Source organism: Heterodontus francisci, unplaced genomic scaffold (genome assembly GCF_036365525.1).
Source record: "Heterodontus francisci isolate sHetFra1 unplaced genomic scaffold, sHetFra1.hap1 HAP1_SCAFFOLD_214, whole genome shotgun sequence".
Taxonomy (NCBI): domain Eukaryota; kingdom Metazoa; phylum Chordata; class Chondrichthyes; order Heterodontiformes; family Heterodontidae; genus Heterodontus; species Heterodontus francisci.
In genome coordinates, this window is record NW_027140909.1 from 2718538 (window position 1) to 2745509 (window position 26972).

Here is a 26972-nt window from a genome sequence, read left to right on the forward strand (position 1 = left end):
CTGGAACTTGATGCCGGGGAGGTGGTGGAAGCAGGGACCATAGAGACATTTAAGAGGCATCTTGACAAATACATGAATCGGATGGAAATAGAGGGGTATGGGCGGCACAGTGGCGCAGTGGTTAGCACCGCAGCTTCACAGCCTCACAGCTCCAGCGACCCGGGGTTCGATTCTGGGTACTGCCTGTGCAGAGTTTGCAAGTTCTCCCTCTGTCTGCGTGGGTTTTCGCTGGGTGCTCCGGTTTCCTCCCACATCCAAAGACTTGCAGGTGATAGGTAAATTGGCTGTTGTAAATTGCCCCTAGTAGAGGATATGGGATTACTGTTGGGTTAGTGTAAATGGGTGGTTGTTGGTCGGCACAGACTCGGTGGGCCGAAGGGCCTGTTTCAGTGCTGTATCTCTAAATAAATAATGGAAGTACAGAAGGTTTTAGTTTAGGCAGGCATCAAGTTCGGCGCAGGCTTGGAGGGCCGAATGGCCTATTCCTGTGCTGTACTGTTCTTTATTCTTTGTTCTCTGCTAACATCTCTGGGTATAGGCTGTCTACGAATATCCATCATAAGCCCACCGGCTCCCACAGGTACCTCGACTACGCTTCTTCACACCCTGCCTCCTGGAAGGGCTCCGTTCCATTCTCCTCGTTTCTCCATCTCCGACGCATCTGCTCTGATGATGCTACCTTCCACGACAGTGTTTATGATATGTCTTCCTTCTTCCTCAACCGAGGACACCCCCCCCCCAACACCCCACACAGTGTGGTTTGTTTGTTTAGTTTGTTTCCAGTGTGCCTGCCGACTTTTTTTTTTAATGTGCTTTTTATGTTTCTGATTGGTGAGCTCTGTGCTTTGCAGTCAATCACATTCTATCACTTTGTCTTTCAGCACATCATTAACATACCATCCGCCTTCTTTCCATGCCCTTCTGGTCAGTTATTCACAGTGACCCTATCCTATCAACATCTTCACCTTTGTTATCTCTTCCCCACTCCGCTTTACTTGCTTAAAACCTTTCACATTTCTTACATTTGCCAGTTCTGACGAAGGATCTCTGACCAGAAACGTTAACTCTGCTTCTCTCTGCACAGATCCTGCCAGACTTGCTGAGTATTTCCGGAATTTCTTGCAGATAGATGGGTAGATAGACAGATAGATAGATAGATAGATAGATAGATAGATAGATAGATAGATAGATAGATAGATAGATAGATAGATAGATAGATAGATAGATAGACAGATGTGGTAGACAGATAAATAGGTGGGTAGAGAGATATACAGGAAGATAGATGGAGACTCGAGAAATATGGAGACACATGGTAGATCGATGCATAGATAGACAGATAGATAGATAGATAGATAGATAGATAGATAGATAGATAGATAGATAGAAAGATAGATAGATAGACAGACAGACAGAGAGGGAGAGATACCGTGGTTGCCACACTGCTGGTATTGGCTTCACAGGCAGAAAAGGGAATGGTTGACCACCAGGCACAGACGTATGTTCAGATTGGTACTGCAGGAATCCCCTGTGACCATCCAACTCTCGAACTGATATATAACTTTGAATCCTGTTGGGGGGATGGCCTCCCACGGGAAAGCAGCAAGCGCCAAGTACGTGGCACCAAGGATGGCTCCGCTGAACAGCTGGGGAGGGGGGCTGGTGGAAGACTGCAAGAGCCAAAGTGAAAGGAGATTCAATAGTAAGGGAAACAGACAGGCGTTTCTGTGGCCACAAACGAGACACCAGGATGGTATGGTGCTAGGGTTAATTATTTCTCGGAGCGGCTGCGGGACATTCTGAAGGGGGAGGGTGAATAGCTTGTGGTCGTGGTAAATGTCAGTAACAACGATATAGGTAAAAAGAAAGGATGTGTTCCTGAAAAATGAATTGAAGGAGTTAAGAGCTAATTTAAAAAGCAGGACCGCAAAGGAAGTAATCACGGTATTACTTCCTGTGCCACGTGTTAGTGAGTAGAGGAACAGCAGAATGGACCAGATGAATGCATGGCTGGAAAAAGTGGTGCAAGAGGGAGGGATTTAGATTTTTTGGACATCGGGACTGGTTCTGGAGACGGTGGGACTTGCTCAAGCGGGATGGCTTGAACTCAGGCAGGAGAGGAACTGATGGCCTCGCAGTGGCATCTGCTAGTCCTGTTGTGGAGGATTTATACTAGAATGGCAGGGGGTTGGGAACCTGAGTTGAGAGACTGAGGAGGAGGAAACAAGTATAGAAGCGAAAGACAGGAAACAATAAAGTCAAAAGTGGAAGACATAGAAATCATGGGAAAGAAACAAATAGGGCCACAGTGTAAAAGAATGATAAGATGACTAAAAATGTTAAAAGGACATGCCGAAAAGCGCTGTGTCCCAATGTGTGGAGCATTCACAGTAAGGTAGACGAGTTAACCACGCAAATAGATATAAATAAATACAATACAGTTGCAATTACGAGACATGGATTCCGGGTGACCAAGGATGGGAACTGAACATTCAAAGGCATGAAATATTTAGGAAGGACAGGCAAAAAGGGAAAGGAGGTGGAGAAGCGTTGTTAGTAAAAGAGGAAATCAATACAATAGTGAGAAAGCATATTAGCTCAGAGAATCCCGATGTGGAATCTTTATGGGTGGAGTTAAGAAACACTAAAGGGCAGAACACGTTGGGGTTGGTTCTATATAGACCCCCAAGCAGCAGTGGTGATGTAGGGGATTATAATAAACAGGAAATTACCAATGCATGCAATAAGGGTGCCACTGTAATTTTGTGTTACTTTGATCAACATATAGATTGGAAAAAACATATTAGCAATAATACTGCAGAGGAGGAATTCCTGGAGTACGTACGTGATGTTTTTTTGTGGAACAATACTTTGAGGAACCAACTAGAGAACAGGCCATCCCAGGCTGGATATTGTGCAATGAGAAAGGATTAGTTAAAAATCTTGTTGTGTGGGGTCCCTTGGGGAAGAGCGACCTTAACATGATAGAATTGTTGATTAAGGTGGAGAGTGAGAGAGTTCATTCCGAGACCAGGGTCCTGAACCTAAATAAAGGAAATTATGAAGGTATGAGGGGCGAGTTGGCTATGGTTGATTGGGGAACGTTACTTAAAGGATTGATAGTGAATAGGCAATGGCTAGCATTTAAAGAGCACATGGCTGAATTACAAAAAATGTTCATTTCTGTCTGGCACAAAAATAAAACAGGAAGGATGGCTCAATCGTGGCTTGCAAAAGAAATTTGGAAGAATATTAGATCCAAGGAGGAGAAATATAAAATGGCCAGAACATGCAGCAAACCTGATGATTGGGAACAGTATAGAATTCAGCAAAGGAGGACAAAGGGATTGATTAAGAAGGGGAAAATAGAGTAGGAGAGTAAGCTTTCCGACTGTAAAATTTTCTATAGTTATTTGAAGAGAAAAAGATTCGTGAAGACAAATGTGGGTCCCTTACAGTAAGAAACGGGGGAACTTATAATGGGGAACAAAAAAATGGCTGACAAATTAGATGCATGGTTTAGTTCCGTCTTCACAAAGGAGGACACTATTTACCTACCAGAAATGTTGGGGAACATTTTGTCTAGTGAGAAGGAGGAACTGTATGAAAACGGTATTAGTAGGGATATGGAGTTAGGGAAATTCATGGGATGGAAGGCCGACAAATCTACAGGGCCTGATAATCTACATCCCAGAGTGCTTAAGGAAGTGACCCTAGAAATTATAGATGCATCGCTACTCTTTTTTTTGTTTAATTCTATAGATTCGTGAACATTTCCAACGTATTGGAGGGCAGCTGATGTAACCCCACTATTTAAAAAAGGAGGTGGAGAAAAAACAAGGAATTATAAACCGGTTAGCCAGACATCAGTAGTGTGGAAAATGCAAGAGTCCATTATAAAAAATGGAATAGTTGAGCACTTGTAAACTAATGACTGGATCGGATAAAGTCAACATGGATTTACGAAAGGCAAATCATGCTTGACAAATCTACCGCAATTTTTTGAGGATGTAGCTAATAGAATAGGTAAGGGATAAGCAGTGGATGTGGTGTATTTGGACTTTCAGAAGGCTTTCGATAAGATTCCACACAAAAGATTAACGTGTAAAATTAAAGCACATGGGACTGGGGGAAAGGCGCTGACATTGATGGAGAACTGGATGGCTGACAGGTAATAAAGAAGAGGAATAAACGGGCCTTTTTCTGAGTGGCAGGCAGTGATTGGTGGATTAGCACAGGGATCAGTGCTAGGACCCCAGCGATTCACAGTATATATTAACGATATAGATGAGGAATTAATTGTAATATATCCAAGTTTGCAGACGACACAAAACTGGATGGGAGTGTAAGCTATGAGGAGGATGTAGAGAGGCTCCTGTGCAATTTCGACAAGTTGAATGAGTGAGCAAATACATGGCAGATGCAGTATAATGTGGATAAATGCAAGGCTATCCACTTTGGTGGCAAAAACAGAAAGGCATTTAGATTGGGAAAGGGGGACGTGCAGCGATAACTGAGTGTCCTTGTGCACCAGTTGCTGAAAATAAGCATGCAGGTGCAGCAGGCAGTTAAGAAGGCAAACGGTATATTGGCTTTCATAGCGACAGGATTCGAGTACATGAGCAAGGTCGTCCTGTTGCAATTACAGAAGTCTACGTGGTGGGCGGCACAGTGGCGCATTGGTTAGCACCGCAACCTCACAGCTGCAGCGACCCACGTTCAATTTTTGGTACTGCCTGTGTGGAGTTTGCAATGTTCTCCCTGCGCAAGCGTGGGTTTCTGCCGGGTGTTACAGTTTCATCCCACGGACAAAGACTTGCAGGGTGATAGTAAATTGGCCGTTGTAAATTGACCCGAGTGTAGGTAGGTGGTAGGGGAATGGTGAGGATGTGGTTGGGAATATGGGGTGAATGTAGGATTAGTATAAAAGGGTGGATGTTGGTCGGCACAGACTCGGTGGACTGAAGGGCCTGTTTCAGTGCTTATTCTCTAAACAAATATAAAATAAATAAAAAAGTCTTTGGTGAGCCCACATCTGGATTGTTGTGTGTAGTTTTGGTCTCCTAATCTGAGGAAGGGTGTTCTTGCTATGGAGGCAGTGCAGCGAAGGCTCACCACACTGATTCCTGGGATGACAGGCCAGAGGTATGAAGTCGATTAGGCTTGTAGTTGCTAGAGTTTAGAAGAATGAGAGGGGATGTCATGGAAACCGACAACATTCTAACTGGACTGGACAGTCTAGATGCAGGAAGGATGTTCCCTATTGTGGGGAGTCCAGGACCAGGGGTCCATGTCTAAGGATTAGGAGTAAGCCATTTAGGACTGAGAGCAGGAGAGATTTCTTCACCCAGAGAGTGGTGAACCTTTGGAATTATCTACCAAGGAAAGCAGTTGAGAACAAGTCAATAAATATGTTCAAGAAAGAGTTAGATATAGTTCTTAGGGCTAATGGGATGAAGGGATAGGGGGGAAAGCGGGACAGGCTACTGAGCTTGGACGATCGGCCATGATCGTATTGAATGACGGAGCAGGGCCGAATGGCCTGCTCCTGCTCCTATTTTTCTATGTTTCTATGTTTATTCCATCACATTGCTGATACCGACAGCACACTGATCTGGTCGCAATTCACCTGGTTCAGTTGTTCCTGCTTTTTGTGGAGAGGACATAGCGAGACATTTTTCCACATTGATGCGTAGCTGCCTGTGTTGTAACTGTTCTGGAACGACATTTGGGGACATAGCCAGTTACATATGAACATACGAACATGCAAATTAAGAGCAGGAGTAGGCCATTTGATCCCTGGAGCCAGCTACGCCATTCAATAAGATCATGGCTGATAGATTTGTATCCTCAACTCCACATTGCCGCCTACCCTGAATAACCTTTCAACCTCTTGTTTATCAAGAATCAATCTACCTCCGCCTTAAAAATATTTAAAGACTCTGCTTCAGCGGTCTTTTAAAGAAGAGAGTTCCAAAGACTCACGACCACTTGTGAGAGAAAAAAATCCTCATCTGTGTATTAAATGGGCGTCCCCTTATTTATAAACAGTGATCCTTGTTCTAGATTCTCCCACAAGAGGAAACATCATTTCCAAAGCCACTCTGTCAAGACCCCTCAGAATCTTTTATGTTTCAATCAATTCGCCCCTTACTTTTACTAAATCCAGCGGATGCAAGCCTATCTGTCCAACCATTCTTCATTAGATAACCCGCCCATTCTTGTAAACCTTCTGTGAACTGCTTCCAATGCATTTATATCCTCCCTTAAATAAGAAGACGAATACTTTATACAGCAAAGCAGATGTGGTCTCACCAATGTCCTGTATAACTGAAGCATAACATCCCTACTTTGTATGCAATTCCCTTCGCAATAAATGATAAACGTATTTTAGCTTTCCTTATTAATTGCTATACCTGCAAACTAACCTTTTGTGGATCATGCACGAGGACACCCATCGCACTTTTCAATTTCTCATCATTTAGATAAATAATTATTTTTTATTTAATCTGCCTAAATGGACAATTTCACATTTTTTCTCGTTAACTCCATTTGTCGGATATTTGCCCACTTATTTAATCTATATTTATATCCCTTTGTAGCCTCCTTATGTCCTCTTCACAATTTATTTTCCTACCTATCTGTGTGTCACCAGCAAATTCAGCAACCATATCATCGGACCCTTGATTCAAGTCAATTATATAAGTTGTAAAAAGGAGAGGCCCTTCACTGTTCCCTTTGGTTTGCCATTCGTTACAACTTGCCAACCAGAAAAAAGACCCATTTATGCCTACTTTCTGTTTCCTGTTAGCTAACCAATCTTCTAGCCATGTCATTATGATACCCCCTAATCTATGACCATTTATATTCCACAGAAACCATTGATGTGTCACCTTATCAAATGCCTTCTGGAAATCTGAGTACAGTGCAACCACAGGTCCCCCTTTATCCACAGCACGTGTTACTTCTTCAAAGAACACCAATAAATTGGTTAAACATGTTTTCCCTTTTACCAAACTATGTTGACACTGCCTGATTCCGTTGAATTTGTCTAAGTGCCCTCGATGACGTCTTTAAGAATAACGTATAACATCTTACCTATGACAGATGTTCAGCTAATTGGCAGCTACTTTCCTGCTTTCTGTCTCCCTCCTTTTTTGAATAAATGACTTCCCTTTGAATTTTCCAGTCTAATGTAAACTTGCCCTAATGTAGGGCATTTTGGGAAATCAAAATCGACGTATCGATGATCTCACCAGCCACTTCTTTCAACGACCCTAGGATGAAGTCCATCATGACCCGAGGACTTGTCAGTCTGCAACTCCATCAATTTGCTCAGCAGCACTCCCCTGGTGATTGTAATTTTCTCACGTTCTTCTCTGCCTTCCATTTCCTGATTTACAGTTAGTTCTGGAATGGTGCTTGTATCTTCTATTGCGAAGACCAATGCAAAGTATCTGTTCAATTCATCTGCCATCTCTTTATTTTCCCTTATTGCTTCCCTGTACGCACTTTCCATAGGACCAACGATCTTTTGGTAAAATCGTTTCTTAAAAAATAAAGAGACTCTTGCTATCTGTCTAGCTAATTCTGGTCAGGTTTCTCTTGTACGCTAATCTTTCCCTCCTTATTAACCTTTTAGTCGTTCTTTGCTGCTTTTTATATTCTGTCCAATCTTCCAACCTTTTACCCAACTGTGCACAATTATGTTTATTTCTTTCAGTTTGATACGAACTTTAACTATTTTTATTAACCACGGATGGTGGGTCCTCCCCTTGGAATTTTTCTTTCTCATTGGAATGTAGCGATTCTGTATATTTTGAAATATCACCTTGAAGGTCTGCAACCGCATCTCCCTTGACCTACTCTTCATCTACTTGCCAGTTCACCTTTGCTAGCTCCGTTTCCATGCCCACTTAATTGCTCTTATTAAGTTTAAGCAAAGTGATTCCTGACAACGCAGCCAGCCGTTGACATCATCGGTCTGCGCCAAATGCACACATGCGCAGATGGGCTCCAGTTCTCTGCGCGTGCCTGGCGTTCCGACTTGCCAGGACTGGTTACCACATGTACCGACAACTTCAACACGTAACGTGTACATCTTCATGCAACGTGCCTGGTCTGCTCCTCTCCCCCACAGACCCCCCCTACCACGCCTCTCACTCCGGCCGCTCAGCTCCATCCCCTACCCCGCCTCTATCTACCCCCCCGGCCATCCACTCTCTCCCCCATCCCTCCAGTCGCTAGCTCGAGGCGCTGCCACTTCCCGCCTCTCTGCCACATGCTCTGACATCGCTTGATTCTTAGGGCGGTGCGGTGCGGGAAGGAAACAGGGGGCAGGGAGCGAGCGTCCAGAGTGGAATGGCACGGAAAACAATTAGAATTGTGCAGCACCGTCAGAGGTGCTGTAATCTGGATTTTCATTGCGTGCTGCCATATGTTTACGTTGTCATTCTCTAATTATTTGAGCAGCACCATCTTTCGTCCTGCCAGCTGCCTTAACATCGCAGACTGTGAACTTTAAGTGGAACAGGCTGCATTTACACATGCGCCAGTACAACGCTAACTAGTGGTTGCATTGTCAGCAAATGCAACTAAGTTTAAAATGCTGGTCTTGGACCCACTCTTCTATCGGTCAAGCTGAATGTAAAATTCAAGCATATTATGCTCACTGCTGCCCAGTGGCAACTTCACGATGAGGTCATTAATTAATTGTATCTCGTTGCACAATACCTGGTCCAGAATAGCCTACTCACTAGTTGACTCCAGAACGTGCTGTTCTAAGAAACTGTCCTGAAGACATTCGATGAACTTCCCGTCTTGGATAGCTTTGCCCATTTGATTCTTTTTCCGATCTATGTGTCGATTCATTTCTACCCTTAATTATCGCATAACTCATTGACAAGCACCTATTATTTATTTCTTTATAGCCCGCCCTACATTGTAGTTCCAGTTAGGATGCTTGTCCAACACTCCCACAAGTTACTTTTTGCCTTTACCATTTCTCATCTCCACCCAAACCGCGACTACATGCTGGTTTCCTGAGCAAAGGTCATTTATCTCACATGTGCTAATACCATCATTAATTAACAGAGTTATCCCTCCACGTTTTACTAGTTTCCTGTCCTTCCTGAATGACATGTACCCTTCACTATTCAGATCCCAGGCTATGTCATCCTGCAGCCATGTCTCCATAATGGTTATCAGATTTTACTTATTTATTTCTATTTGCGATAACAGTTCATCTGTTTTGTTTTGAATGCTATGTGCATTCAGATACAGATACTTTAGTTTTGTCCTGTTATTATTGTTGTAAACTCTAGCCTTGTTTGCTGATTTAAGCTTTGATTTGTCCTTCCTGTCCCTTCCTGTCAAGGTCTGTCTATCTTTTCCATACTCATTCCTTTCTCTCTTGCCTTGTCTCTACTCTTCGATTCAGCATATCTTCCTTTGCCTCCACTCTTTAATTTGGAACCCTCTGTACTTTGCTAGTTATGTGGTTCGCTAGAACACTGGGCCCAGCATGGTTCAGGCATAGACTGTCCCTCTTTCCCCCATTCTGGTGCCAGTGCTCACGAATAGGATTCCACTTCGCCCACAGTCTTTGAGCCACACATTAATTTCTCTAATCACATTTGCCCTGTTTATGTTTGCACATGGCGCAGGTAATATGCATGAGATTATTACATTTGCGGTTCTGTTCTATAATTTGTTGCCTAGCTCCTCATACTGACTAAGCAGAAACTCTTTCCTTGCCCTCCTTATGTTGTTATTCCCCACATGGTCCACGATCACTGGATCCTCCCCATCCCACTTAAACTTCCTGTGCAGCCCTGAGCGGAGTCCGAACCCTAAACACAGACAGGCAACACAGCCTTTTGAACTCTCCCTCTTTACTGCAGGAAACAATGTACATTCCCCTCACTATACTGTCTTCTTCTACAACGACATTTGATTTTGCTCCCGCCACTTGAACGGCTTCCTCTTCCATGGTGCCATGCTCAGTCTGCTAATCCACACTACAGCCCTCTCTTCTGTCTCTCCAAGTTGCAAGAACCTCGAACTTTTTGCACAATTGCAGGGGCTGAGGCTCTGCCACTGCGACATTCCTGACCCCCTTCCCTGTCTGACTCCCAGTCACAGCTTCCTGTCCTTGATCACTGACCAAAACAGGTGACCCGATCCAAAGGGACTGACTTCTGGAACAAAGTGTCCAGGTAACTTTTCCCTTCACTGACACATCGCAGTATCTGCAGCTCGGCCGCCAGCTCAATGATTTTGAGCCATAGCTCCTCACGCTGCAGACACTTATGACAGACATGGTTGCCATGGATTTCCCACATAATGCAGCCGTGGCATATCACTTGTCTTGTCATCTTCAGTGCTAATTTAATAACATTTATTTCCTTTTAATTAATTTGCAGTTACCCCCCCCACCCCCCCATAACCGAACACCATCACTGAAGATACTCCCTCTTCTCACTCTGCCCTCCAGCAGCTCTTAGTGCAAACGCGCTGCTCTAAGACTCCACTGAATTTACACTCTCTGAAAACAATGATCTGTCAGCTTTGCTGGAGCTCAGAAACCAGTTTATGCTAGCTACCTAATTAACTAGCTACAGCTTGTCTTAGAGAGCTTGCACGTCCCTGTTTAAAATTGTAAGAAACCTCACTTGCCTCTTAACGTAAACAGTAATTTCAATTAATTGCCAAATGTAAACACAATAAAAACTAGACTTTAAAGAGGTACAGCCTTAAAAAATACTCACTTACCAAACTCTCTTCTTTGCACTCTGTGCCCTCCTGCAACACTGAGTAGAGGCTAAAGGGCTGCAAAGATTTATAAATTGCTATCAATTGTTATGAAGGATATTAAGGGCTACAAAGGACTAAAAAGTATTCGAAAGGATTATGAAGGTCGTTAAAGAATTTCAAAGGATTGTAAAGGATTATAAAAGATTTGAAAGATTAAAACAGCTTCTAAAGATTCTGAAGTTTAACCACGCTTTATAAAGGTTTTAGCTACTATAAACAGTTATACTGTGCTATAACTATTTATGAAGGATAAAGAGGTGTCATAAAGGGTTACCATGTGCTATAAAGTGTCTGAAGGGCTATAAAGGATTATAAATAATTTTAAAGGATGGCAAAGGATTGTAAAGGCTAACATAGTGTTATGAAGTGTTAGAGCAGGTCATAATGCGTTATAAAGTATTACAAAGTGGTACAAAGAATTATAAAGTGTTCTAATGTGTTGGAAATGATGATGAAGAATTCAGGCTGAAGATTCCCACTACCTTTTCTCTTTCAATTGTTTTTATCCCAGTTGCAATGGAGACGGCTGGTAGGTGGGGCCGCACCTGACGGGTTCCCCTCACGCTGTTACTCCGCTCCAATGCATGAGGACGGGGGGCGTGGCTGGGTACCTCAGACCCCGCCCCCTGTCCCTTCTGCCTTCACTATTGGGAACAGGCGTCTCCCCCACTCTGGTCACCAAGGGAAGAGTACTCGCCCCCACTCTCCCATTACCATGGGAAAAGGAACCTGTAGCAAAGCCTCATCCCCATGAGGAATAGGTCCCACCCCCGCCCCCGTCACCCTGCGGAACAGCCCCGACCCCATTCCCGCATCACTTTGGAGAACTTGTCCCGTGGCCATGACCCCATCACCATGGAAAAGGCACTCCTTCCCCGCCATGTCACCATATAATGACTGGTCCCGCACTTGCTCTTTTCCAATAGCGAAGCGCCCCGCTCCCACTACCCAGTCAGCATGCAGAACAGGCCCTGGTGAACTACCCCTTCCACATGTGGAGCAATACCAGCCAACTATCTCCACAGCATGCGGAAGAGGCCCGGTCAAAGTACCCCATTAGCATGAGCAACAATAACTGCTCAACTATTCCGTCACCTTTTGAAAAGACCCAGCCCCTGTTGTGACAGACCCAGCCCCCTGCTGTTTGAAAAAATGAAATAAAATGAGAATCTTTTAGAAACGGTCAGTGATTACAGTCACTCTTATCATGGAATGAACTTAACAATTCGCATAAAAGGATATTTCAGCATTTTCTTCAACTGCTCTCTGAACTGAGTCTGGGTCACGGCACAAATCACAGTGTTTGTGCAGCAGCTAAGAGGCTGCAGCATGAAGGCCATTTCCCACAAAAAACTAGGAATTCCAGCCACAGAACCAGAATGAAAGTTCATATACTGTATTCTGGTGCATATCAAAACTACCATTAACATTGCCCATAAAAGTATGAAATTGGCTGAGATAACTAACAGTAAAATGATAGATTTCCATCGGCTCTCCATCTCTGGGTCTCTCAGACTCTTGGCACTGCTGTGAGCCCGGAGTCTCCTGCGCCCTCTGCTGCTCACCAAAATGTGTCTGATAGTGAGAGCATTTAACAGCAGAATTACCACAAATGGGACCCCCGGGGTTAGAATGTTATGGAGGAACTCGATTGCTGCCCAGACCCTAGAGAAGGCAGCATCCTCTGTTATATCACAAAACCAGGGTTGGTTGTACAAAATATACTGACCTGTTAACATAAAATACCAGAAAATATTCTTTAAACAGCTCAGCACAGTCACTGTTCCCAGAACCACAGCTGCGGTTTTCTCGGTGCAATATTTTCTTTTCATCTTCTGGCAGCAAATGGCCACAAATCGATCAAAGGTGAAAGTGACGGTGAACCAGACAGAACAGTCTGTGGCTGCATAAAGCAGGACGGCATGGATATTGCAAACGTGGATGGACTCCCGGAAATAAAACTGTTCATGGTAAACAACGGGAATGTGCCTCAGTATCACGTCGAATATAATGACCACCAGATAGTGAGTGACACATTTGGAAAGACCACACTTGCCTCGAGCCAGGATCCCAATCGTCGCCAAGTTTACTGTGAAGAAGGAAATAAACAGGCAAATTATTTATCAGCCTGGGAGTAAAGTTACCAGTTTGATTGAGGACTGACTGAGATTTTCAAGTGTGTTAATGTGTCCAGCGATTCATTGATTGACAATGAAGCAAAAAATGAGAATACCTGTGACAACTTGGAAGGAAGGAGAGATTAAAAGACAAAAGGATGATGCTGAATTTGTTCAACTCAACACTGATTATAGTCCTCCCCATACGGCCTTTCCCTGCCTGGTTTCACGACTGTTCTGTCTCAAGGAACTCGCATTCCTGACAAAGGGTCAGCGAGCCAAACGATTAAGTCAGTTTCACCCACCACAGATGCTACCAGACGTTCTCAGCATCTCTAGCACTTTCTATGTTATTTTAAATTTCAGCTTTCCTGCATCTGCTGCACTTTGGTCCTGTACAGAACGTTCAGTGCTGGATTGACTGAGAGATTCCCTCGCCTATGACAGGCAGCGCAGAATTCAATAATTTCAAAACAATGATTGGAAATGAGTCCACTGAAAAATCAATGAAACAACTAATCCCAATTATCACGAATTTAACTATAATGAAGATAAACATTACACCAATTTGGGAATAACAGCAGCAGTTTGAAGAAGTATGGGTGACATTTGTAGATTTGTTACACATTCAGTGATGGAGTCAATTACTATACCTTTGACAGGGCTTTCTGCTAGATACAGCGGCTGAATCTAGTGGAGCCAACGAGGGTCCCCATGTCAGGACAAAAAGGTGAACGAAACCCCTCCGCGGTCTTTTGGACCATCCCACAGTTCAGTTGAGCGGCACTAGGGCAATTAACTGCCTGGTGCCTGGTCCCGGTACATTTAATCATGGAGATCCCGCCTGTTTGAACGAGTTAACCAGTCACAGGACTAACAGCTCAGTTTTATTGGCAATGCTACTGGGAGCAGTGGAGCTGCTGATACTACAGCAGGCCTGGGATGTGAAGCATCACTGGAGACCAAACTCCAGATGAATGTGCCAGCAAAACTGCGACATATCAGGTAGCGGCGCCACTCACTATACTGCATCAGACATGGGAGCAGATGAGTTGCTGGAGCTCCAGACCACAGTTTAGTCTGGCAGAGTTGCTGGCGCCAGCAAGTGAGCGTTGTCCACTGACAGTACGAAACCAGACTATGGGCCAGGACCATAGTAGGGGATACAGACCCAGATTTGTGCAGTGGAGTCACAGGGAACAATCATGGAGGGGTAACCACTGCTGGTAATACACCAGGCCTACGACTGGGACCATCGCATGAGCGTCAGACTCCAGGTGAGTGTAGCAGAGTCACTGGGGCCAGTCAGTGAGTTAGGGCTATTGCTGGTACTGGGAAAAACGATTACTGCTGAAGTCCAGCCCCCAGGTAATGTGGTGCGGTCACCAGTGTCAGTCAGGATACAGGCGATTCTACCACTAGAGCACCAGGCCTCGGAGCAGGACAATCGCTGGAGACCGGGACCACTACCGGTAATGAACTAGCCTTGGGAGCAGGGCCATCGTGGTGACCTGAACTCCAGTTAAATATGACGAGGTCACCGGGTCCAGACAGGGAATGGCCGAATGCTCGTACTACACCTGACCTGAAAGTTGATACATCGCTGGAGCCATGGACCATATAAAAATGAGACAGATTTGTTGGGAACAGTAGAGGTTGGGTGCTGCCAGCACTAAACCAGGATTTAGGCCAGAAGCATTGCTGGAGACACAGAACCCAGGTAAGTGAAAAAATGTGGCTGGGAACCATCAGGCTGCAGGGGAGCCACTGCTGGCAATACACAAGGTCCGTGAACAGGACCATGGCTGGAATCTCGACTTCAGTTAAGTAATGCAGGGTCAGCAGCGACAGTCAGGGATAGGAGGCCACAAGCCATATTGGACCAGCCCGAGGAGAAGATACAGCAAAAAATGTACAGACTTCAGTTGTGTACCGCAGCATCTCCAGGGCCATACAGGGATGGGGCATAAAAGCAAGAAATGCTGGAAATACTCAGCAGGTCTGGCAGCATCTGTGCAGAGAGAAGCAGAGTTCACGTTTCAGGTCAGGGACCCTTCTTCAGAACTGGGTTTGGGGCCACTACAATCACTAAACCAAGCCTGGGACTAGGACCATAGCTAGAGAACCAGGCCACTGATAAGTGTGGTGGTGTCACTGGGGCCTGTTCAGGCGTAGAGGCCATTGCCATTACTGCAGCAGCCCTGAAAACCTGGGCAAATGAATCCCGGAGAAATGTTGCAGGGATGCCAAAAGCAACCAACAAGCAGCAGCCACTGACGATGCGACACCAGCCCTCAGTACCAGGCCTTTCACTGGAGTCCCAAACAGCAGGTGTGGCGTGGCGCCTGGATCAGTGCGGGAGTAGGACCCATTGCTGATTCGACACCAGGCCTGGAGGCAGGAACATTGCTGGAGACCTGGAACCCAGCGAAGCATGGCGGGTTCACTGGGGCCAGTCACTGAACATGCATTACTAATGGGACTAAACGAGGCCTGGGACCAGGCCTTCACTGGAGCCACAGTTACTATTTCTTTGCATTGTGGTCACCAGAGCCAATCTGGGATATGCGGCCGCTGCCGGTACTACACTTGGCCTGGGAGCATGCCATTGTCTGGTGATCCAGCACCAGGTAAGGGTGGTGGGGCTGGCGAGCCAGTCAGGAAGGAGCCCCTACTTCTTGTACTATACCAGGCCTGGGACCAGACCCATCGTTGATCGCCAGACACCAAGTAAGTGTGGTCAGTCACTGAGGGAGCGTGACCACAGTCAGTACCACACCAGGACTTAACCACGGTAAATGGCTGGAGACCCAAATGCCTGTTAAGTGTGGTGGTGTTCCGTTGACATGCAGGGTGCATTGCATGTACTACACCTGGTCTGGAACCATAACCATCGCTGGACACACGGATCTCCAATGATTGTGGCAGTGTCAGCGAGCTCAGACAGGGAAGGCAAGCCCTTGCCATTAATTAAGAGATATCCTTCTTTTTCTTTCAATAAATAAACCTTAGAGTTTAAAACGTACAAGCATTTCAAAGGAAATCAGAAATAAATTACATATTCTTCACAAAGCATCGCATTGATTTTTGTAAGACATTTGACAAGGTCCCACAAGGCAGACTGATCAGTGAAATGAAAGCCTATGGGATGCAGGTGACTGTTGCATGTTGGATCCAAAGTTAGCTCAGAGATAGGAAACAAAGGCTCGTCATTGACGTTGTTTTTGTGAATGAAAAGCTGTTTCCAGTGGCGTTCCACAGGGCTCAGTGTTGGGAACAAAAACAAGAAATGCTAAAATCACTCAGCAGGTCTGGCAGCATCTGTGGAAAGAGAAGCAGAGTTAACGTTTTGGGTCACTGACCCTTCTTCAGAACCTTCAGTGTTGGGTCCTTTGCTGTTTGCAGCATTTATGAATGATTTGGAATATGATTGGTAAATTTTCTGATGGCACAAAAGTTGGCCGTGCAGTCGTTAGTGAAGAGGATCGACTCCAGAAAGATTTCAGTGGTTTGGTTGACTGGGCAGAAAAGTGGCAAATGTAATTAAACCCAGATAAGTGTGTGGTAATGCATTTGGGGAGGCCAAATAACGCAATAAAAATACAGTAAACGGGAGGGCATTGAGAGGGTTAGAAGAGGTGAGAGACCTTGCAGGTCGCTGAAGGTGGAGGTACATAGGTAGATAGAGTGGTGAAGAAGGCGCATGGAATGCTTTTCTTTATTGGTCAGGTATAGAATACAAAGACAGAGATATAATGCTGCAACAGTATAAAACACTGGCTGAGTCACAGCTGGAGTGCTGCATACAGTTCTGGTCACCACATTGCAGAAAGGACATAATTGCACTGGAAGAAGTACGGAGGAGATTTAAAAGAATGTTGCCAGGGCTTGAAAGTTTCAGCTATGAGGAAAGATTAGATAGGTTTGTTTTCTTTAGAATACTGAAGGCTGTGGGGTGAATTAATTGACGTGTACATAATGATGAGGGGCCTAGATGGAGCAGACAGGAAGGATCTGGTTCCCCGGGTGGAGTGGTCAGTTACCAGGGGCACAGATTTAAGGTGATTATAGCAGGATTAGTGGGGACACGAGGAAACGCTTTTCACTCAGAGGGTGGTGGATGTTTGGAATTCACTGTCAGGAACGGTGATGGAGGCAGAAAGCATCAATTATTTTAAAAGGTACCTGAACAAGCATCTGAAGTGCTGGAACCTGCAAGGCTCAGGACCAGGTGATGGAAGGTGGGATTAGATTGGGCGGCTAGTTTTTTTTTGTCTGGCACAGACACGATGAGCTGAATAGCCTCCTTCTGTGCTGTAATTTTTCTATGGTTGTTTGTCAGACACCTCTGTGTCCAAGAAAAAAATATTTGTACAGGTGCTGGAGGCAGGGTATTGAATATTATTCAAGGCGAGGTGGATAGATTACTGTTAGGTGAGGAAATCAACGGTTATCGGGGGTCGATGAGATTGTGGAATTAGAAACACAAACAGATCCTCCCTGATCTTATTGAATAGTGGTGCAGGATCGAGGAGCCGAATGGTCTACGTCTATTGTTAATTCTATTCCTGTGATGGGGCGTTTCAGATGGATGTATCTTGCTGAATGGGGGATCCATTGGTGGAATAAAAGTTACCCTATTTGTACTGGAGTGTTATCAGGAACAGTCTCACAGCCTGTCTGTGTTGATGGGATCCAGATTACATCCTCTTCATCCTCCTCATGAGGTGGCCTCCAGATTCCCGTGTTGTCACGATGGCAATGATTTGAAGTGTGCAGCAGAAAACACAAAGTTGTGCACCTGTTCTACCGTGTACTACAGGGCTCCCATGAGCGGTTCATACATTGGAAGCAGTGCTTCATCACGCCGATTGCTTGCTCTACGATGTATCTGTTGGCTCCATTTTTCACGTTAAACCTGTGTTATTTTTGGTTGCTTGGGGACAGAGGGGTGTGAGTTTGGGCGGAGAGAATTCATTATCTATGGAAAGAGTTGGTGGCCTTCATCTCTGGAAAACCACATTTTGGTGCTCCTTGGAGGGTCGAAGTCGTTGTGAACACCCACTGCTTCAGAATGAAGGGATCATGGCTGCTGCCAGATTAGTGGACATTCACCGAAATGATATATTGTGCATGGTCACATGGCGACTGTACAGTAATGGTGTGAGCGTTTTTTCAGATCCTATACTTTTCCCCATTGACATATGAGGTTCCACAGAGCCACGTCCACCATTGCAAATCCCGCTCTCCTGGCAAAGCCATGGGACCTCACATCGTGCTGCTCCCTGCAGAGGGAGAAACAGTGTATCACCTAACCGAGTATAGATGACATCTGTCGTCTCCCGGACGCATCGATGAACTGTATGCATTGACACATTGGATACATTGCCGGCTCCTGCCTGCATAGCTCCGGGTGCAAAGAAGTTCAATGAAACTGGAACATTACAGGCCACTAGCCGCCACATCCTTGCCCTGGTGCGCATCTTTTAGTTTTGGTTGCAGCAACTTTGACAGAAGTGTAGGTACGGAGCGAAATTGCAGCTGGTCAGTTTCAGTGTAAGTTAAAAGTTAATTCCCTTTTGTTTTCGGAGGACCAGGGGAATGCTGGGTAAGTAAAAACTATATATTTGGGCAGTGGCTGTATCCGAGACACTACACGTGTAGTGTCTCCCACCCACCCTCCTCCTCTAACCAAAAAAAAGGACTCTTGTGTGTTGATAAGGTAAGCTTTTTATTTAATAAGTTCTGTCCGTCGGATTGCTAAGCTAACAAGTTTTGACTTTTTTTTTTGGTTTTCCAGCAGATTTGTTGGGACTTAAGAATAGTGCGAATGGAGGTTAAGGCAGTTGTATGTTCCTCCTGCAGAATGTGGGAGGTAAGGGTCGCCAAGAGTGTCCCTGCTGACTGCATCTGCGGGAAGTACACCCAAATCCAGCTCCTCAAGAACCGCGTTAGGGAACTGGAGCTGGAGCTGGATGAACTTCGGATCATTCTGGAGGCGGAGGGGGTTATTGAGAGGAGATATGGGGAGGTAGTCACACCTCAGGTAAAAGAAGTAGGTAGATGGGTTACTGTCAGGGGAAGGAGAGGGAACCAGCAGGCAGTGCAGGGATCCCCTGTGGCCGTATCCCTCAACAACAGGTATACCGTTTTGGATACTGTTGCGGGGGACGACTTAACAGGGGTAAGCAACGGGGTACAGGTCTCTGGCACAGAGTCTGTCCCTCTTGCTCAGAAGGGAAGGGGGAAGAGGAGCAGAGCATTAGTCATTGGGGACTCCATAGTTAGGGGAACAGAGAGGAGTTTCTGTGGGAACGAGAGAGACTCACGGTTGGTGTGTTGCCTCCCAGGTGCCAGGGTTCATGATGTCTCGGATCGTGTTTTGGGGATCCTTAAGAGGGAGGGGGAGCAGCCCCAAGTCGTGGTATACATAGGCACCAACGACACAGGTAGGAAGAGAGATGGGGATTTAAGGCAGAAATTCAGGGAATTGGGTGGAAGCTTAGAGCGAGAACAAACAGAGTTGTTATCTTTGGGTTGTTGCCCGTGCCACGTGATAGCGAAGCGAGGAATAGGGAGAGTGAGGAGTTGAACATGTGGCTGCAGGGATGGTGTAGGAGGGAGGGTTTTGGTTTCCTGGATAATTGGGGCTCTATCTGGGGTAGGTGGGACCTCTACAAACAGGAGGGTCTTCACCTGGACCAGAGGGGTACCAATATCCTGGGGGGGGGGGGGGGGGAGATTTGCTAGTGTTCTTTGGGGGTGTTTAAACTAATTCAGCAGGGGAATGGGAACCTAAATTGTAGTTCCAGTGTACAGGATGTTGAGAGTAGTGAGGTCATGGATAAGGTTACAAGGACGCAAGAGGGCACTGGCAAGTAAGAACTTGGTTTAAAGTGTGTCTACTGCAACGCCAGAGGCATCCGCAATAAGGTGGGTGAGCTTGCAGCATGGGTTGGTACCTGGGATCTCGATGTTGTGGCCATTTCGGAGACATGGGTAGAGCAGGGGCAGGAATGGATGTTGCAGGTTCCGGGATTTAGATGTTTCAGTAAGAACAGAGAAGATGGTAAAAGGGGGGGGGGAGGATGTGGCATTGTTAATCAAGGAGAGTATTTCAGCGTCAGAAAGGACGTTTGAGGACTCGTCTACTGAGGTAGTATGGGCCGAGGTTAGAAACAGGAGAGGAGAGGTCACCCTGTTGGGAGTCTTCTATAGACCTCTGAATAGTTCCAGAGATGTAGAGGAAAGGATAGCGAAGATGATTCTCCACAGGAGCGAGAGTAACAGGGTAGTTGTTATGGGGGACTTTGACTTTCCAAATATTGACTGGAAATACTACAGTTCGAGTACGTTAGATGGGTCAGTTTTTGTCCAGTGTGTGCAGGAGGGTTTTCTGACACAGTATGTAGACAGGCCAACCAGGGGCGATGCCACATTGGATTTGGTACTGGGTAATGAATCAGGCCAGGTTTTAGATTTAGATGTCGGTGAGCACTTTCGTGATAGTGATCACAAGGGGCGGCACAGTGGCGCAGTGGTTAGCACTGCAGCCTCACAGCTCCAGCGACCCGGGTAGATTCTGGGGACTGCCTGTGCGTGGTTGGCAAGTTCTCTCTGTGTCTGCGTGGGTTTCCTCAGGGTGCTCCGGTTTCCTCCCACATGCCAAAGACTTGCAGGTTGATAGGTTAATTGCCCTTATAAATTGCCCCTCGTATCGGTAGGTGGTAGGGGAATATATAGGGACAGGTGGGGATGTTTTAGGAATATGGGATTAGTGTAGGATTAGTATAAATGGGTGGCTGATGGTCGGCACACTATCGGTGGGCCGAAGGGCCTGTTTCAGTGCTGTATCTCTAATCTGCTCTACATTCTGTTAGGTTTACCTTAGCGATGGGCAGGGACAGGTATATACCGCAGGGCAAGAATTATAGCTGTGGGAAAGGAAATTATGATGCGATTAGGCAAGATTTAGGATGCGTAGGATGGGGAAGGAAACAGCAGGGGATGGGCACAATCGAAATGTGGAGCTTTTTCAAAGAGCAGCGACTGCGTGTCCTTGATCAGTATGTACCTGTCAGGCAGGGAGGAAGTTGTCGAGCGAGGGAGCCGTGGTTTACGAAAGGAGTTGAAGCGCTTGTCAAGAGGAAGAAGAAGGCTTATGTTCGGATGAGACGTGAAGGCTCGGTTAGGGCGCTTGAGAGTTGCAAGCTAGCCAGGAAGGATCCAAAGGGAGAGCTAAGAAGAGCAAGGAGAGGACACGAGAAGTCATTGGCGGATAGGATCAAGGAAAACGCTAAGGCTTTCTATAGGTATATCAGGAATAAAAGAATGACTAGAGTTAGATTAGGGCCAATCAAGGATAGTAGTGGGAAGTTGTGTGTGGAATCAGAGGAGATAGGGGAAGCGTTAAATGAATATTTTTCGTCAGTATTTACAGTAGAGAAAGAAAATGTTGTCGAGGAGAATACTGAGATTCACACTACCAGGCTAGATGGGATTGAGGTGCACAAGAGGATGTGTTAGCAATTTTGGAAAGTGTGAACATAGAAAAGTCCCCTGGGCCAGATGGGCCAGATGGGATTTATCCTAGGATTCTCTGGGAAGTAAGGGAGGAGATTGCAGAGCCTTTGTCCTTGATCTTTATGTCGTCATTGTCGACAGGAATAGTGCCGGAAGACTGGAGGATAGCAAATGTTGTCCCCTTGTTCAAGAAGGGGAGTAGAGACAGCCCTGGTAATTATAGACCTGTGAGCCTTACTTCGGTTGTGGGTAAAATGTTGGAAAAGGTTATAAGAGACAGTATTTATAATCATATCGAAAAGAATAAGTTAATTAGCGGTAGTGAGCACGGTTTTGTGAAGGGTAGGTCGTGCCTCACAAACCTTATTGAGTTTTTTGAGAAGGTGACCAAACAGGTGGATGAGGGTAAAGCCGTGGATGTGGTGTATATGGATTTCAGTAAGGCGTTTGATAAGGTTCCCCACGGTAGGCTATTGCAGAAAATACGAATGTATGGGGTTGATGGTGATTTCGAGCTTTGGATCAGAAATTGGCACGCTGAAAGAAGACAGAGGGTGGTCGCTGATGGCAAATGTTCATCCTGCAGTTCAGTGACTAGTGGCGTACCGCAAGGATCTGTTTTGGGGCCACTGCTGTTTGTTATTTTTATAAATGACCTGGAAGAGGGTGTAGAAGGGTGGGTTAGTAAATTTGCGGATGACACGAAGGTCGGTGGAGTTGTGGATAGTGCCGAAGGATGTTGTAGGGTACAGAGGGGCATAGATAGGGTGCAGAGCTGGGCTGAGAGATGGCAAATAGAGTTTAATGCGGAAAAGTGTGAGGTGATTCACTTTGGAAGGAGTAACAGGAATGCAGAGTACTGGGCTAATGGGAAGATTCTTGGTCGTGTAGATCAGCAGAGAGATCTTGGTGTCCAGGTACATAAATCCCTGAAAGTTGCTACTCAGTTTATTAGATCTGTTAAGAAGGCACATGGTGTGTGAGCTTTTATTAGTAGGGGGATCGAGTTTCGGAGCCACGAGGTCATGCTGCAGCTGTACAAAACTCTGGTGCGGACGCACCTGGAGTATTGCATGCAGTTCTGGTCACCGCATTGGAGGAAGGATGTGGAAGTTTTGGAAAGGGTGCAGAGGAGATTTACTAGGATGTTGCCTGGTTTGGAGGGAAGGTCTTACGAGGAAAGGCTGAGGGACTTGAGGTTGTTTTCGTTGGAGAGAAGGAGGGGGAGAGGTGACTTAATAGAGACATATAAGATAATCAGAGGGTTAGTTAGTGTGGATAGTGAGAGTCTTTTTCCTCAGCTGGTGATGGTAAACACGAGGGGGCATAGCTTTAAGTTGAGGGGAGATAGATATCGGACAGATGTTCGAGGTAGTTTATTTACTCAGAGAGTAGTAGGGGCGTGGAACGCCCTGCCTGCAACAGTAGTAGACTCGCCATCTTTAAGGGCATTTCAGTGGTCATTGGATAGACATATGTATGAAAATGGAATAGTGTAGGTCAGATAGTTTCACAGGTCGGCGCAACATCGAGGGCCGAAGGGCCTGTAATGCGCTGTAATGTTCTAATTCTAATTCTAATTCTAATCTCCAGGTCCTGTTGTCGAAGGTGCAACAGCTCTGTGACCAACTCCTTATTGAATTGGAGTTGCCTCACACACTCATCCTGGGTTAGTTGTCGGTAAAAAAATTTGCTCTTGGCGAAGGCTAGCTGGGTAGGACTGACTCCTCCTCCTCCCCTTCTTTCTTTGCAGAGATTCCTCTGTTCCATTCCGTGATCACTGCTACAGACCCAGATGCACTGCATCATACCTCATCCAGAACTGAGTCACCAAATCCTCTGGCCTCGTGTATGCAACAACTGGCAACAACCCATACCTCCCCCCTTCACCGCCCCACACGGTGCAATAAAATAATTCACAGTACCACCATTAACGTTTCCATAGCAGAAGTATGCTATCAGCCCTTCACCTGCATGCAGAATGCCTGCACCTTTTAAATAATGCTGGAGGGGATGTTCCTGGTGCTACCAAACGCATTTTGACCTGAGACTGACTAACACAGGTGGTCAATGGACACACAGGGATCAAGCTTCAAGGACGGGTATCAACGCTGCAAGAATCCACAGCCCAATATGGAGCACAACATGGGACATTACGGTAGTGGCCGGCAGATTGTCCCATACATTTGCATAGTTTCTGGTTTTGCAGCACTGGCATCAGTGTCTCTATGGAGCCCAAAACAACGGTCAGGGTGAGATACAGAGGGAAAGAAATTCTCCAACAACACTCAAGAAGCTCATCAACTTCCCGGACGAAACGACACGGGCGGCACAGTGGCGCAGTGGTTCGCACCGCAGCCTCACAGCTACAGCGACACGGCTTCAGTTCTGGGTACTGCACTGTGTGGTGTTTGAAAGTTCTCCTTGTGACTGCGTGGATTTCCGCCAGGTGCTCCGGTTTCTTGCCAAAGCCTTGCAGGTTGATAGGTAAATTGGCCCTTGTAAATTTCCCCTAGTGTCGGTAGGAGAATAGTGGGGATGTGACAGGGAATATGGGATTCATGCAGGATTTATAGCAACAGACAGCATGGTTTTGTGATGGGGAGGTCGTGTCTTACGAACTTGATTGAGTTTTTTGAGGAAGTGACGAAGATGATTGATGAAGGAAGGGCAGTCGATGTTATCTAAATGGACTGTAGTAAAGGCTTTGACAAGGTCCCTCATGTCAGACTGATACAAAAGGTGAAGTCACATGGGATCAGAGGGGAGGTGGCAAGATGGATACAGAACTGGCTCGGTCATAGAAGACAGAGGGTATCAGTGGATGGGTGTTTTTCTGAATGGAGGGATGTGACTAGTGTTGTTCCACAGGAATCAGTGCTGAGACCTTTGCTCTTTGTAGTATACATCAATGATTTGGAGGGAAATGTAGCTGGTCTGATTAGTAAGTTTGCGGACGACACAAAGGTTGGTGGAGTTGAGGATAATGATGAGGATTGTCAGAGGATACAGCAGGATATAGATCGGTTAGAGACTTGGGCGGAGAAATGGCAGATGGAGTTTAATCCGGACAAGTGTGATGTAATGCTTTTTGGAAGGTCTAATGCAGGTGAGGTTCGAGAAACTCGGGTTGTTTTCACTGGAACGACGGAGGTGGAGGGGCGACATGACGGAGGTTGACTAAGTTATGCGCTGCATGGACAGAGTGGATAGTCAGAAGTTTTTTTCCCAGGGTGGAAGTGTCAGTTACTCGGGGACATACGTTTAAGGTGCGAGGGGCAAAGTTTAGAGGGGATGTGCGAGGCAAGTTTTTTACACAGAGGGTGGTGAGTGCTTGGTACTTGCTGCCAGGGGATGCAGATACGATAGCGACGTTTAAGAGACATCTTGACTAATACATAAATAGGAAGGGACTACAAGGATATGGGCCCCAGAAGTGTCGAAGGTGTTACTTTCGGCCAGCATCAAGATCGGCGCAGGTTTGGAGGGCCGAATGGCCTGTTCCTTTGCTGCACTGTTCTTTGTTCTTGTTGTTCTTTTGATTAGTATAAATGGGTGGTTGTTGGTCAGCACAGACTCGGTGGGCCGAAGGGCCTTTTTCAGTGCAATAAACCTGCTGATTGACATCCCATCCAAAAACATTCGCTCTCTCCACCACCGACACACAGTGGCAGCAGTGTTCACCATCTACAAGATGCACTCCAGCAACACAGCAACGCTCTTTAGACAGCATCTTCCAAAATCACGACCTCTACCAACGAGAAGAACAAGGGCAGCAAATGTCGGAAACACCAGCACCTGCAAGTTCCCCTCCAAGCCACACACCATCTCGACTTGGAGCTGTATCGCCGTTGCTTCACTGTCACTGTGTTAAAATCCTGAAACATTCCTTTCTAGCAGCACTGTGGATGTACCTACCTCACATGAACTGCAGCAAGTCAACTCACAACCACCTACTCATAGGCAATTTGGGAATTGTGATAAATGCTTGCCTAGCCAGCGACGCCCACATCCAATGAGTAAATAAAAACATAAATAAATACGAAGCTTAAATGAGAAGTAGAGTAATTCTCTCAAATGTGATCTACGCATATAATGAATCACTTTTAAAGATCTCATAGCTGCATTTAGAGTCTTTCCAGAGACACCAACAGTAGTAAAGATGAGAGTAATTTAGAAGAGCAGTTAGAAAATACTTACCAGCAATGCCAACAACAAGGAGGGCAAAGTAAATGACAGGAGAAGTAATGCAGTTGAAGATGGTTTATATATTCAATAGCTGGATAGCGAAGCTTACCAGGTACAGCAACAGTAGCCAGGATGGGGTAATAAAAGTACTGAATAATCGAAAGTGAGAGCAAAATCCGCCACTTTAATGATAGCTCATCATAGTATGCAGAAAGATAGTCAAACTCCCAGGAGAAACTCCGGTCTGTTGTTGCAGCATTCCGATCTATTGTTTTCAGATTATGACCCATTCTTGTAACATTCCAATCTATTGTTCTCAGATTTTGACCCATTGATGCAGCATTCCAATCTATTTTTCTCAGACTCAAATGTATTCGCTCCCTGTCTTGATGCCACTGATCCCTGTTGGTGCCAGAGGTGATGTTCGCTCTAACACGATGGGGTAACACATTGAAAGGAGTCCTTTATTAATAGAAGTGGTGAAATCTCCAGTGACACAATTTGGGTCCATGGAGGCTGACATCAATCATTCACTGAACAGACAGGTGCAGTTAACTCCTTCCAATCAAACACAGCTTGAACCACAATAAAATGGTATTGGTGCATGAGGGCTGAGGGAGGCAAATGTTAAACCCTCTTTTAAACAGTAGAGATGTGATAAACCATATAATTACAGGTCTATCAGACAAACCTCGGTGAAATGTTGGGGACATCATTCCAGTCTATAATCTGGAAGAAAATTGTGCTTTTCAGAAAGCATGAGATTATAAATGAGAAGCAACACAGATATGTTAATGGTAAATCATATCTGTCAATTGCCATCTAGTCCTTTGCTGATGCATTGGAGAGAGTTGATGAGGATTGCACGGTTGATGCTTTGTATTTGAACTATAAAAAGCCGTGGAATCAAGTAATATTTAATAAAGCCGTTTGGGATCTCTGAACCTTATGGATTAAAGGGGTAGTGGAGCATGATGATATTAGCTGAATAACATAATGCAGAGAGAAGCAGTGAACATTTGTTGTTCGTACACTGGAGGGCAGATTATAGAGTGGCGTTGTCCAGGCGTCAGTACCAGAAGCACTTCCTCGACTTATATATAACGGGTATAAATTCAAATTCCACAGACGATAGAGACTCGGGCATATGAAAAAACGATGAAATGTGGAAAGAGGGAGGATGAGGTCCTGAAAGCAGATTGTAGGGAGCTCGGAAGGATATGAAAAAGCAGGACCTCGAAAGCAGTAATCTCAGGATTACGCCCAGTCCCACATGTAACTGAGTATAGGAGTGGAAGAATTGAGCGATTGAACACGTGGCAGGACAACTGG